General features: G+C 34.7%; 1 protein-coding gene across 4 annotated transcripts in view; it reads left to right on the top strand.

The window, feature by feature from the left end:
- The first annotated feature begins 6,588 nt into the window (after positions 1-6,588).
- Positions 6,589-15,816, top strand: part of plagl2 (pleiomorphic adenoma gene-like 2) — a 162,687-nt gene continuing 153,459 nt past the window's right edge. For all 4 annotated transcript variants that reach the window (XR_005461422.1, XM_038803388.1, XM_038803386.1 and 1 more), the window contains exon 1: positions 6,589-6,724. The gene's annotated coding sequence lies outside the window, so the exon portion shown is untranslated. The remainder of the gene's footprint in view (positions 6,725-15,816) is intronic.

The following is a 15,816-nucleotide window of genomic DNA, read 5'->3' as shown; positions in this document are numbered from 1 at the left end:
ACCACAATCACTATTATTACTCAACATCATCAGGTATTTTTACATGTTCATTATTTTTGCTTCCTGGTATTTTCATATATCGAGTATATGGATCTTGTAATGCATTCAGTATTTTCACATAATACTCTGTTTAAATTGTCAACTGTTTTAACATATCCAGTGTTGCATTTTCTGTATTTTTGTGTTTTTAAGAGATTTTTCTATACCTAATATTTTTCCATCACTGGCATTTTCCACACTTAGACATTTATATTATCTGGTACTTTTTTAAGTCAATATTTAAAAATTTGAATGTCTCTACAAATCCTGTTATTTTTGTTTTTTGCGTTTCAGTATTTTTACACGGGAGTGTAAATTGGTATTTTTATGTATTTGGTAGTTTTACACATTCAATATTTTTAAATCCTTGCACACATCAAGCAATTTTGCACATCAAACATTTTACATGTTGGGATTTTATATATCCAACATTGCAAAGTATCTGTTAGTTTACACATCTGGTGTTTTTATATCCAGTATTTTTACATATCTTTAATTTTTAACATTTACATTTGATCATTTCACATCATCAGCAGTTTACTACATTTCAGTTATTTTCACATCTTTGTGATTTTACATATTGTGTTTTAATACATTCACTTCTTCTCCATACTTTGAACTTTCACGTATCAAACATTTTTCAAACTGGTTTGTCATAATCTATTCTGATACATTCTTAAATCGAGTTAACTAGCCAGTATTTAAGAAGTTCAATATATTTTATTAAGATGGTATTTTTCAGACTCAACATTTTTACATGTATAAATTCCTAATTTTCCCAGAACCAGTGTTTTTCATATTTGCATTTCCAAATCATTACCTGTTTTGCATATTCAGTTTCAACATATTTGTTGGTTTTAATATATTTAGAATTTAATTACTACCGGGGATGGATAAATGAATGAAAATGTTACAAAAATTATATATATATTGTGTGTGTTATTATGAATCAGTGTTATCAGATAAAAGTGAAGTCTCTTTATAAATAACACTTATTCCGTGTGAACTTTTGAACTTGTTTAATTTGCCCAAGACAATACGAGAGAAATTTTCCAGGGGATTTTTTTCCCCTTACTGGCCTTCTTTTTGTTTCCCTTGTTAATGTGCATTTCCCAGAATGTCTAATGGCTACAGAGGCGGGTAGAGAGGTGGAGGGACAGGAAGCAATGTTTTTGAAGATGATCTGGCCATAGAGATTTTTAGATATTAATGGTATCCAGTAATACAAGGATAATGTGGGAAAATGGTGTTGAGTAGAAGATAAGCCATGATTGAGTTGAATGACAGAACAGAGTTGAGGGGCCGAATTGCCTACTCAGAACATTTTCTATGTTCTGAAATTTCCTATCCTGGGTGTAGGGAAGGGTTGATGAACCAGCTGGTCTTTTCTTGCCTATGAAAGTTGTACGTTCTCTCATATCAGCTGTTTTGTTAAGGTCTGTGGCTAGTTTCTGAAAGAAAAACTTTAAGCACCTCCAGAAGGTCAGAAGAAGAATATATGGAACTGTTGAGGTGGTTCGCAGATGTGCTGTATAATGTAATACGTCTATCAAACAAAACAGAACATAACTTGCGTAAAATCATTTGTATATTTTATGGAGAAGCACATAGTGTTCTCGTGTTGTGTATGAGGGGCATAGATAGATTGGATAGGAAGGAACTGTTCCCCTCAGTAGAGGGGTCAATCACCAAGGGGCATAGATTTAAGGTAAGGGGCAGGAAGTTTAGAGGGGATGTGAGGAAAAGCCTTTTTACCCAGAAGATGGTTGGAATCTGAAACACTGTTTGAAAGGATGGTAGAGGTGGAACCCTCAACATTTAATGTAGATGAGCACTTGAAATGCCATGGCATAGAAGGCTATGGACCAATTGCAGAAAAATAGGATTAGAGTAGGTCGGTTCTTGATGGCTGGTGCAGCCACAAAGGCCGAAGGACCTCTTTCTGGGCCATAAAAACATTTACTCTATGAAAGACACTGTGCTTAAGTTGAAATTAGTCACTCTGGTATTACAATGCATGGAATGGGAAAACTCAAATCACAAGACAATCTTTTCTGAAAATAAATTTCCGATGATTAAATTCAAATCAGCACTGATGTTCTAAACACCAAGAACAGTTTTGTCAACAGTTTAAAAGTTTTGTTTAACAATTATACTAAAATTATAATGTATTGGTTCTGACGAAAGGTTAGTCCCTGAAACATTAACTTGTGTTTCTCACTTCATAGATGCTGCCCGACTTGCTGAATGTTTCCAGCATTTGTTTTTAAGCATACAGCACCCAGTGTTTTGATTTTGGAGGTGTATTTGGTGTTATATTCCAAATCTGTGTTCAGCAGTTAATTTTGAATTCCAATTATGTTCAGGGCATCTCCTAATGTGTTCCAATTATGTTCTGAAAATTTTGCTACAATGTTCTAATTTTGTCATAAGGGGTCAATTTACTGTTTTGATTATATTCTGATTACTTAGTATTATGTTAAAATTATTTTCTAGCTATTCTTCTAATCTTGCTGTGGGTGGTTAGTATTTCAGTCTAATTCAGCTGTGGTTACTTGGAAACATATTCCAAATGTGCTATGAGTATTTTGGACTAGATTCTCATGTTGTTGTTAGTATTCACTAGCATATTGCTAATGAGTTGTATGTCCTTGCATATTTTCATTCTGTTTTGGAATTCAATTCTGCAATCAATTGCTTTGGAAGCATTTCCTTTAATTTGAAAAAAAATCAATTATTTTGTGAGTTTCGGACAAATCATTTTAACTTGTTTGTGGGTTTTCGGCACAATATTTTAATTATGTTCTGGATCGTCAATAACATACTCAGATTTTGTTGGGAGTGTCTGGTACTTTATTCCAATTTTGCTTTTGGTATTTGCACTATATTCAGATTCGGTTTTGGTAATTTTATGCACTCTTCTGATCTTGCTGTAGTTATTCTGTGTTCTGATTGTGTTTTTGGTATTTGTTCCAAAATTGGGATTTTGATATGGATTTATGGGAACACAGTCCGATTCTAGCATTTAATCCCATATTCTGGTATTGTTGTGATGTGGTAATATGATTGCCATTGTTTAGCTGACTAACTCTGTTGTGCAAATGTGATACCATATCTGTTGTGGATGTTTTGGTGTCTTCTTTTTGTGTTCTAGTTTAGCTCTATCTGTTTTTCACTAAATTATGTGACAGTTGTGGGCATTCGTATGCTCTAGTTCTTTTAAATAATTTTTAAAAGTCACATTTTGATGCTGTTGAGCTTTGAGTATTACTTTCTCATTCTCTCAGGAATTTTTCGTACTATATTTTAATTCTGTTGCAGCTATTGGGTACAAATATCTGCTTCAGTTGTGAATATTCGTTGCCACATCTTGGTTCATTAGCGAGTTCGTTTTTACAATACCCCAACTTTATTGTGGACATTTGGTCCCATTTTCTGAAACTTTATTTTATGCCACAAAGCACAATCTGTTAATTATAGTTTAGTTATAATATGAGCATTGTTAACATATTCTGACACAGATTTGGGCATTTAGTAAAATATTCTAACACAGTTGTCTCTGGCACTACATTCCAACGATGTTTTAGGTTCTTGGTAAGGTATTGCTTATAGTGAGTACGGTATTTTGACTGTGTTCAAATTCTGCTGTTCGTATTTACAATCTAATTGTATCCATTTACAATCTAATTCTCCTGAGGGTATTTGATGATATATCCTGATCCTGTTTGTATATAGGTATATGTTAGAATTCAATAATCACACTTTTTCAGTTTGTACTAATTTGGTATCATAGACTAATTCGTCATTTCGTCATCGACGAAATTTGGTATCATAGACTAATTCTGTACAGAGCACTGGGTGCAATACTTTAATTCTGCAATGAGTACATGTCCTCATTTTCCGATTCCGTTGAGGTTATTTGGTACCATGTACTGACTGGGCTATCTATCTGTATTTGAATTTATTTCCTGAATATTCAATAACAAGTTTGAAATCTGTTCTGGGACTTTGTATCATTTTTTTGAATTCTATCCTTCATATTTAGTGTACTTTGCTAATTGTTTTGTGGCTATTTGTCACATTGCTTCAATTCAGCTGTGGAAATATGGTACAATGTTCGCATTCTGTTTTTATTTAGTATTTGGAACATTCTGATTATATTGTATATTTGATACTATATTCCGATTTAGGTATTTGATATCAGATTTAATTTTGGATATTTGTTACTGTTCTAATTCCGTGTAATATTTGATAGTATGGAATAATTATATTGTAGATATTGGAATCTTGTTAGTAGCATTTAATAATGTATTCTAATTCTGTTGTAGCTGTACATTTGTCTGATTCAGTTGTGGGTAACTGGTAGTTTCTGAGCCTGCTGGTTCATTTACAATTATGTTGTATAAATTATATTTGCTGGGATGTTAATAATTGCTATGAATTTTACATATTCCAATTTGTAGATAAGGTAAGAGGCTTCAACCGTGAGGATATTTAGAAGAAAATTAAGGTGCACATAGCTATTGTATGCATGTCCCAACTCTTTAAAGTTAAAATTTGTTCAGTCCTACAATGAGAATGGAATTCAACTTAATAGCTCCAAGAGACAGATTTAAATTTCTGCATATCAATTTTTCTGTGTGTTCCCTGGTTAAAGACTTGAACCGAGTTGCTAATTTGTAAAGAATCCTGGAAAAATTCTTCCTTTGCGGCTTGTTTTAAATGAAATATAAATATGCAGCACAATTGTTTAGTTTGCTCCTCAAAAAATATTATTTTGTCAAGACGCATTGATGGGAATCATTCCACATCCCTCCAACTGTAAGTTTTTAACTACTGCATTATTTCTATGGTCCAACCATTAACATGGAGACAGTAATTAGCAACTTAATACCCGTGCATCAGTAAAATTAAGATCAACTTTTCAGATTTCAAGTACTTTCTTCTAAATTGTGGAGTCCAACAGAAATCTGGTCCTATTTCTCATGCAATACTAACATGAATTTAGTCGTGCTTGTGAACATTTCAATTGGTGACAGGAACTTTCTAAAATCTATCCCTCGGCATCCAGTCCTACAATTATGGAGAGGCACAAGATGCACAGTGTTATACACAAAAGGGACAAAATCTATTTTCACCTCCTGAAAGTTTCCAAATTGACACATGAAGAGTAGAAATGCACCCAAACTCTGCCTTTTACTCAAGAAGCGCTCTGGCAAAGTAGCCACGTGCAAGTGAAATATTGAGTGTCAGTAACTTTTAATCCAGTGGTCCTCTCATTAGCTTTCAATATATTTATTCCACAAATGTTGTTGACGAACACATTGTAGTAGCCGTTATTTAAATGTTCCAGCTATTGTCAGACAAAAGTATGGTATCTGTATGTCTGTGGCATCAATGAATCAAAGCACGATTCCTAATATTTTGAAGTGAGCAGAATAATAATCTTGCTATTTTCTGGACTCCAGTTGACAAATGTGTCAACATTACTAATAGACAATGAACAGCAGTCAAGGAAATGGCAAAAGTTGATTTCAATGAAACATTCCTCAGCAACTGCTACTCTTAAGAATTCCTGTGCCTGTCCCAATAACTTAATGATTGACAGGAAAACAACACCAATAAACATGTTGAACAAATATAAATTGCTTGCTAGGAATGCGAATAGCACAATGTTTCCTCACATAGTAACTTCTTACTGTCTAAAGAAATCATATTTCTATTTGCTGTCCATGCCTTTCAACTACACCCAAGTATCCAGTTGAGGAACATTGAGAAAAACATTGCATCTGAGACTGACTGTCACAAAAAACGAGGCAGATTGGAACTGAAAGCAAGTTTCCATCAAAATTTGTTTAAAAAAATAGTAAACATTTTAAACCAGCATGAAAAGTGTCAGTTCCGACGAGTGGGACTTCATAAACGTGTATCCATCGATTAGTCTTAACAACCAAATGCACCATTTGGCCACCCTTTTGCATTGAATTCGAATGTGTTCAATGGCATAAAAGCAACGATCAAGTCCTACCTATGTTCTCCGTTCCTAACATCGGTAAGAATAAGGAGGTAACATCCAGAGATCATTCCTTCCAGAGAGTATACCTGCTCTATAAACTTCCACGAAACAAACTCCACCGTTGGGGGCTCAGTGCAATCCTCTTCAACGAGGCATCTTCTTTCCAGATCCAACCACTGAAGAAAAAGAAACAAAAAACAACAAATCTTGGTTCCTCCCATTCATTTGAATGGAAAGTCCATGCTCCCCGCCAGCGTGGAGGAACTGTGGTCAATTTCCAAGCATCACTTGCCCGCTATCAGGCTCTTTCAGCCCACTTTGCAAAGAAAAACACACACACACAAGAGACAACAAAGGGAAGCAGTGAGCACGATGCTAGTCCCCCCGGTTGTCGGTGGGCAGCACTCTGCAGGGATGGGTGGGTGAATGGGGTGGGCTCGCAGTTGCCCACCACCTCCTATCTCCTGGACTCCAGAAACTGCAACAGCCTCTAATGTTGCGAAACCCCCTGACGTCACTCCCAGCATCCTCCGCACAATGGCTTCTGAAAAGAAGCTGGGGAAAGAATTTTCTTTAGGCCGTGAAAAATAGAGAAAAATAATTTCCAAAATTTGGAAAGTGGAGATCGCGTGCAAAAAGTTATCGCAAAGAGATGCCGAGTCAACGGCGGTGAGTTTGTGCCAATTGCTGGAACGAATAGTGCGGGTTGTGGGGATGAAATTGACTAGTGAAGTACTGGGAAGTTTTTGCTGGGCAGTTTGTGTGTGTGTGTGTTTGTGTGTTGTGAGTGAGTGGAGTGAGTGAGTGAGCTCGCCTTTATATTATATACTCCACTTTTTGTTCCCCCACCGCTGAGGTTTGCCAATTAAAACCACTCTCCCCTCAATGTTTTTGAAGACAGTAAAAAATCCCACTTGCAACAATCATTTTAATTTGCAGGAGTTGTTTCTCTCTTCCCCCCCTCCCCTCCTCCTCTTTGCCAGATCTTCATTTCTTGGTGATTTTTTTTTTAATTACGTGATTCCCCCCTCCCCCAAAATTGGGGAATCAGTTTTCGTGTGTCTCAATATATTTTCTGATGCCCCACGCCGCGCGGTTGAAATGCAATGTGATTTTGTCGCGGGGAGGGTTTTTTTTTCAAATAAGGTGAAGTTTGCAACGATCCTGAATTGGAAAGTTTGCAACTTTTGAAATTCGTTTGTGAGTCGGTGCGGAGAAGTCGGTCAATATTTCAGAAATCGGACGCATTCCAGACTGTTTACGTTTTCCGATTTATTCCCCTCCACTTCCAAAAGTTACACGTTCTAGGTTGGTTAACATTAACTAGTTATTTTTCTCTCTCTCTGTGGCTCATATTACGGTTTTGTTGCTGTGAGTCAGGAGCTGGGAGGTGGTCACGCTGCTGGGCTGTGACAAAATATATGTAGATATCTAAAATCTTTCGCGAAAAAAATCCCCCCATCGCTTTATTTTAAGATGAGTAACTGTTGCACTTGTTTACTCTCGGGTTGTTTTGGAGCTGGTGCCCCGTTAAGTTCCATCGACCATTGCACGGAAGAGATACAAATATTGTCCTGTGTTCTATGAAAAACTGTTTCGTCGTTAGTCCAGTATGTGTAGGAACACGTGAGCTCGTTTAGTTGCAAGGGGGACTCGAGAGAAATGAGGTATTTAAAGATAGTATTCCTTAATTGTCTGTAAAATATTTAGTTTCCAGTTATTGCATATATTGATGAAACTAAGTGGAAGCCGTATTTGAGCTTATTTTAAGATTGAAACTTAAAAACAAAGTTTCATTTGTTGATTTAAATAACGTTAATAACTAGTGATGCAAGATGAGCACTTTTTGTAACGATTGGGCTTAGTTTAGTGTTTTAATTTCAAGAATGTGACCCTGAGTATAGGAAGGTATTTGCTTTCCTGTTCCTCATGACCCCTTAAACCTTTTGCAAAATTCAACTTCCAGTTGGTACAAAAGTTGTGTCAAACATTATGGAAATTTGTTGTTGTTTTTACATATATATTTTTCTGAAGAGTCAGCTTTGTTTTGTCAATTTCATAGTTAAGACATGTTCCTAGGACACCTCTGAAAGAAATAAGTAAGTAACATGTTTACCTGACAGTCTGAACATGTTGCATTTTCTTTCCCACAAGAGATGTGCATGACGTTTGTTCTGTTGTAAAAAGAGTGGTGTGGTAACTATTTCTCATAAATTTGTCAACAAGTTGTAGATGTTAGATACCAGATGTTTTGTTATTTTTGTGTAGGATATAAAGTGCTACATCGTATTTAAGAAAAGTTTTTCAACATTGGAATAAAGTATCAAATACAAATTGTAATATCAAACTTTGAATATTGCTAATAAACAAATACATTCCTTCATTTTAGATTTTCACCTTTTAAAAAATATTCCAATGTGCTAATCTTATGAATCCATCACGTGATAAATTATTGATTTTTATGGAACGTGGAAACTAGATGTGCATGGTAGCTTTGAAAGATGGGAATACAAATATCAAAATTTAATTTAGCAGTAATAGTGAAATATTTGAGAAAATGATGTTTCAAATCATAATTTTGATTTTAACTTGTCAATACTCTTGAATCTATAAACGTTGTTTATGAATTGTAACAATATGTCTAGGTAAAGCTCAAGGTTTGCATGAACTTAAAAGAATAAAGGAAACAAAAAAAAACAAAGCATACAATTAAGATGTACATGTATTCTAAAGAGAAATGGTTAGTTTTCGAAGTATCTGAACCAAATCTCAAAAATTGTAACTCACAAACATGACGTTCATCTTCGAAATATCAAAATTGTACCGCTCAGTTAAGTTATGTTTGGTCTGGCTTTCTTCAGTCTTTTAGGACACTTTTTGTGTAGTATTAAATCATTTTAGTTGGAGTTCTTTATGTCATGTAATGTAGCTCTAAATTGTCAAATGTTGCAACTTTTAAAAAGTTTCAAGTTGCTGTAAGGTGATTTTACAAATTTTAGTTGTCGGAATGGACCTGTGTCAGAATAAACTTTTCAAATATTAACAAGTGTGCAATAGATTTTGTTTGTTTGGACTGTTACTTGTCATTTGTATTTAACCATAGTTGAAATAATAAAAAACAATAAACACCTTTCAATTTCTGATGTGTGTATGTCTATATGTATGTATTAAGTGTGAAAAAGTGTGGAATTGTAAAGCATAGCTTTATGGTTCAATCAAATTAATTTTATCAGAACATTTTGACCATTTGTTCAGTGCAAGTTGTAGAGAAGTTCAGAAGTACAACATCTTTTAAAATGATTGGTTAGATTGTAGTTGAAATAAATACAGTGGAAAACACTCAGTGACAAGTCTGAGATCCAATCAAATAAAAACCTAACCAACGTGTAAACATTTTACCTGTGTTGTTGAATATTGATGCTTCCAAAACACGAACCATAATATTAGAATAATTACATGTTTTTTGAAAGTTGCAAATTAGATTAAATTCCAGTTCCAAAAAATTGAAACAAGTTTGTAATTGAAAGAAGTTTGTTAAACTTCGTAAAGAATATAAAGAAAACAGAATAGTATGTTTCAAATTATATATTTATATATATTTCAATTATTTATTACAAAAGATTGCAATTAAATCTCAATTTCTGTGCGTAATGCTTTCAATCCATATATGGCCAGCTGACATGATGTTATACTCGTTAAACTATAGCACATAAAAATGAAACATGGAACCCTCAATATATGGTACGATGTTTTACAAAATTAATCAGTTGGAAGTGAGTTTCAAGCGTTGGATGAAACACATTTTATAACTGTGCTTATAACACAACCCCAACAATGAAAAATGCAAATAGATTTATCTGTTGTAAATAAGATCAACATTTCCAACCAAAGTTAAGAATCATTTATTAGTAATTGTTTTCCTTTAGTAAATTCAACAAACTGTTTGTTTGTGGTTTCAACAAGCAACAGATGTTTTGTGTGGTGTAACTTTGACAGATAGACTGATATTTTAAATCTGTAATCAGGAGATGATCTGGAAATTGAAAACATTTATGTTTGAAAGAATCTTCTCACTACTGTTACTTAAAGATTTTCCATTAATTTTGTTTGTTAAAAAACTGGAGGAAACATTCTAAAACAATGAAAATAATTGTAAAAATGTACTGTTAGCTTATCAAAAATAATTTGTTCACTTTCCAGCAATAGAGAGAAAAGGAATGAAGGTGGGGAAGCATTTGTATTTTTATAAATTTGGTCAGAATCTTCATTTGCTAATTCTTCGTTTCTGGCGTTTACTGTTCCTATTTGTGAATGAAAACTGACCAGACATGTTGAAAATAGCTCCAAGTGTTTGATTCAAATTTTAAAGTTCAAAGTGATAAAAAAATAAATTATATTGGAAAAAACATTGTGCCTGCATGTTGAGCAATCCTTTCTCTGAGGCAGTTTGGATAATGAAGAATTTTCTCTGGTGTTATTATTCCATGTGATTTTTCTCCATCAAAATTTGGCGATTTCAGCTTCATATGCAAGCTGAAATAGTCCAAGTACTTTTCTCTGCCACACTTGTATTCTTTTCAATTTGTTCTTCAATTTGGGTTTAAGGTTATTATCAAGAAATACAACTTATTGTCAATGACATCTTTTCTACAGTTTGCATGTCAGCTGTTATATCGCAAATGGATTGTTTTATTTCTAAGGAGCTGCCTTGAAAAGTATACATTCAAATTCAATCCCTTGGATCTCTTTTAAAGTTCTCAGGAGCTTGACTGAATATGATCTTTTGAAGTTAATTGTTGAGTTTCTTTTTTTAAAAATTGTAGAAATTTTGTTAACTTTTGCTGCAGGTGAAATGGAAGAGGCTAATCCATGATTTGTTCATTATTTTAATATGAAACGTGTGCTCGAACTATGTATCCGTCCAGCCTTGATCATATGGTGCAGGATATGACATTCTGAAAACAAATGTTTTCTTGGTATATGAAGTTTTTTTACTGCTGCTGACAGTATCCAGTTTCTGTTCTAGCACCTTTTATCATCACATCAGTAACAACCTTAAACAAGGGTTATACACAGTGAGAGAGACTTATCTGTAGATAAGTTTGATTACTGATAATCCAAACTATCTAGGCTAATAAGAGAAATACTGTATCTTCAGCAAGATACCAGCAATTATCTTCAAATGCTCAAAAGATTAGTTTAAGCTTTGGACTGCATACTATCTGGCAGATTAGTATCCCAGATCTCTGAAAATGTGTTTTTGCTGTGAATCACTTTGCTGGAAATTGACTGGGAGCATGTGTTGGATTTGTAGACTCATGCTGCAAGGACAGGATGTGTTGGTGTCTGATGGATTGAATGTTCATAATATGGAGAACTCGTCCCAGCAAAAGTGGATTCTGGATTTTTCTTCCAGTATGAAGATGTTGATATTATGACAAAAGGACAAAATGTGTATGAACATAAAACACTGTGCAGTTTGATATTACAGAGCAAATAATCTTTTTCACTAGCTACTTAGGCAGTTCGTTGAAAGCTTTTGGTCAGTTAATGAATGAATTAATCATTATGAAACTTACTGAAATGCACAGTGACTTAACTTAATATTGATAATTTTCTGAATAAAGTTGTCCAATTATAAGATAAGTTACTAATCTTGAATCATAGTCTGCCACTAGCATAAGGAACTGGCATTTCCAGTAGATATGTGCAATAAAACAGTGCTGTTTAAAAACACAATATTCGGTGATCAACCAGATAAAATTCAGCAACAAGCCTTCTTTCCCATGCTGTAGTTCATCCTTGGTGAAGTACCGTGGGATGTTTCTGAGTGATGTGAAGAGTTGCTTTGAAAGAACAAGCTTGTTCATTTGTTCAATACTTGACAGTTTAGTAGATTTGACTTCTGTAGTCCGTACTTTGCACAACTGTGCATTAATAATCTAGCTGGAGTTTTGCTAAAACCAATCTTTAAATTGGCAACCTGCAATCGACAATGAGGCTGTGGGCATGGGGTGAAGGTGCTTTAGTACAGCTGTGGCGTTATGGAAATTCATTAGTTTTCATAGCAATGATTACTAGAAATTAAAGAGCTAAAGTTGTTATGTGTACAAAACATCAGAAGAACAGTAATTGGACAGCAATTGCAAAGATAGATAATGCTATTTAGGACTTTGTAATATGTGAAGATTTATTTGAAAATAACAAACGAGAAAAAGGATACATTCACACATTGGAGCAAATAAACTATCCAAAGATTGGAGTCAATAGCAATCTTTGGTGTGTATAATTTCGAAAAAAATAAAAATGATTTTGCCATTGCCTTGTCCATTTCTCTCTCTTATGCCATGAACTTCAGTTTGTTGCTGAACCCCCCCCCCCCCCCCCCCCCCCCCCCGCCTTCCCCTTTTTAATATCATAGATATGATTAAGTGCATTAGGGACCTGAAGCATGAGTAGATGAGCCTAACCTCTGATAAAATAGTAATTGTTTCAGGAAGATCTCAGGAAAAGTTTGCTGTGAGAAAATTAGTTTTCGAATTGATACAAAGGCACATTTGTTTTGGAAATAAACCTTTCTGCTTGGGTGTTTACAACTAAAAGGTTCCCACATGCCTCGGTATTCCTACTGAAAAAGCTTTCTTACTTCGTGACATTTTTAAAACTGTTGATATTGTCTTTTTAAAATTTGGCTAAGCATTGCTTCCTTTCAACTGTCTCTCTACCCTCCGCCCTTCACGACACATGCGCATTCGTGCAACATTCAAATTATACAAAAGCTGTAAAAACAGGAATCTGCAATTCATATTTGTAATGGTCTCCTGATGAAACAACACCCTTTGCACAGCTTCCTTCTTGCCAAATCTGTCCAATCATGTTGCATTGATCCATTGCCTCTGCCTTCCACGGTGGATTGTAGTTTTTAGATTTATCATTTTGAAAAAAGTTCCTTATTATGCATAAAATGATTCTGGTTTGATTAATCTGCTGATGCCATTTTGGTCAGTCAGCCAGAATGGATGTATTTGATGGCTTTTAACCTGACAAAATGGGGTACCATCAGCTACTATATATATTATTCCCATTCTAGTAATCTGTTTGACTCACTCGAGATCTACAGTTTATACACATCCTAAGGTGGACTGCAATCTATTTTTGACCATGACCAGTTTTCTAACCTCATTTTCCAAAGCTGCAGTGAGAAAGAAATGATGTTGAGTAGAAATTCGGTATCATAGCATCATTGTGCTTACCACATTTTGGTTTTCAGAATGCTTGTACTATCGAGGCTGACATGTTATGTTTTACTGAGTCATCAGGAACTATGGTTAGAGTATGGCTCTTCGATATATCTTCATGAATTTGATTCCTGGAGTCTGAGATTGTGCAGTGAAATTATTAAATTTTAATCATGTCCAAAAACGTTACATTGATATCTTTTAAAAACAAAAAATTCTTGCATTTTTTGAAACTTCTATGTATTGCAATAATTTAAAAGTAAAAACCTGTGTATTAAGAGAAGAATTTACAGAAAGCACTTGCTCAAATATCCGTTCCCCATTTAATTTGAGGCAAATGTTCAGCAATGTTTGGTTACCCAGTTACCTGAGCAATTGTTCCAAACTGCAACTGGCTACAATGGTTTTCAATTTTGTAAAAGACCGCTGAAGTAAACCTATGAGACATAATTCGAGATGCTTTTTTTTCCAACCTGGATGCTTTCTTTGTAAGTCCTAACATTTCCTAAATGTAAGTGGCTGGACACCAATATGATGAAAAGCTGGTGCAAAACTAGACTTGTTCCTGAAAGGGCAGGGTTTCTCACCAAAAGCAGATGGAGTTGGCAGATAATATCGCACTGAGGAACCCTTCACACAATGCCAGTGTGCTCCAGTTCCTGTGGTGTAGTATTATGGAGTGGAAACTTCCAAATGTATGGCACAATTCTTATAAACCTTTTGTCCAAACAGTTAAATAATCCACTTCTGATTTTTATATCCAAATTGGTTAAAAAAGCATGGATGCTGTCATCCCAATGATGGTAGATAAGTACAGTATGTGAAAGTGACTTGAACAATATTGTTCATTTTATAATATCAGTAGAAATTGCAGTACGTTACAGTCATTTAGCCCAACATATTATGCTGACATCTAGCTCTTTAACAGGTGCTATCTATTGTTCTTCCATTTGCTTGGACTTTTGTTTCCTTTAATAATTAATTTACTTAGTCAACCGCCTTCAAATTTAAAAAAAAATGTTGGAATTCCATAACCACCAATCTACCAGTGTTGGTAAAGAGGAAAGAAAGGACAATATTTTGGGTGAAATGTTGTCTTGAAATGTTCATCTACATTTCTTCTGTACAGATGCTGGTAGAACCGGTGTTGTTTTTCTTTATAAATTAAGTCCTGGACTCTCCCTTAAAAGCCACTACTGCACTCCCTAATTACTCGCTGCAAAAAAATACTTCTAACTATGTTTTGTAATCTTGAGTCGCTCTCCTCGTGTTACAAATTTACTAGCAAGTGAAAACAATCTTTCTGCAAACGTTTATTTATTTTCTTTGAACACCAATTTTACATTTGTCATTTAATCTATATTTTACTGAAATCAAGTCCTAAATATTTGCCACTTTCACCAGAACTATAACTTGTCATTCCTGAAAACATCCAAATAAATTTATAGTCTTTCCTCTAACATCATTCATATAACTGATTATCTTAAACTCTGATTACAGATTTAGTTTTGTTTTTGCTGTAGTTAATAGATTGAGCAGTGGATATGGATTTCTGGACATCCCAGCATTTAATTTTCCACGCTATGTGCAAAAACTTCATTACATTTGTTTATATTTTAGCTGAAGATCAGAATACTGGCATACCTTGTGTCAAGGGCTTCCACCTGAACCTGTTGTGCTTCCAAGAAGAATATTTCTTGGACACATGCATTATATTTCTATTTGTTTTTTAAAATTTTTTTTAGAGTACCCTATCATTTTTTTTCCAATTCAAGGGCAATTTAGTATGGCTAGTCCACCTAACCTACACATGTTTGAGCTGTGGGGTGAAACCCACGCAGACACATGGAAAAAGTGCAAACTCCATATGGACAGTGACCCGGGGCTGGGTTCGAACCTGGGTCCTCAGCGCCGTAGGCAGCAGTGCTAATCACTGTGCCGCACGCTATTTCTGATTGTAAGTAGATTGATGCACAATATGTGCATTGCATGTAGTCATGTAAGCAGATTGATGCACAATATGTGCGTTGCATGTAGTCATGTGGAATTGAATTTTTCTGCACTTTTCCATGGTTCCTGGGTATTTCTTCTCTGAAAAATTTGAACATGTTTACCAAGAACATGCAAATAATTTTTAAGTAGGATGGTGAAGACTGAATCAATTGTCAGTTGAATTTCAGGAGTAATTTGTAGATGTGATGTTTGCAAACAGTGAATATCACTGGATACACAGGAGCAGGAACAGTGTTTGCTAAATTTCCAAGAATAAAATTAGTTATGTGAAATGTTACACTGAAATCCAACAGTTATTACAGAAACTGTTGACCATAATTCCCCATAGATTGTTGAACTGAGTGTGATTTCAGTGGCAATCTGCTGACCAGTTATCGATCATTCTGGGGAGATGGAACACCTGTAGGAGTTAATACTTGAGCAAATCTTAGAGACGCATTATTCAGCTTATTGAACTGCACAAAGCAGCCCAGATATAATGATTGGTAATACTAAATGCTTAATATGTTC

The sequence above is a fragment of the Scyliorhinus canicula genome, chromosome 7 (assembly GCF_902713615.1).
Source record: "Scyliorhinus canicula chromosome 7, sScyCan1.1, whole genome shotgun sequence".
Taxonomy (NCBI): domain Eukaryota; kingdom Metazoa; phylum Chordata; class Chondrichthyes; order Carcharhiniformes; family Scyliorhinidae; genus Scyliorhinus; species Scyliorhinus canicula.
The sequence above is the reverse complement of the archived record's forward strand: the minus strand, read 5'-3'. Positions and strand labels throughout refer to the sequence as shown.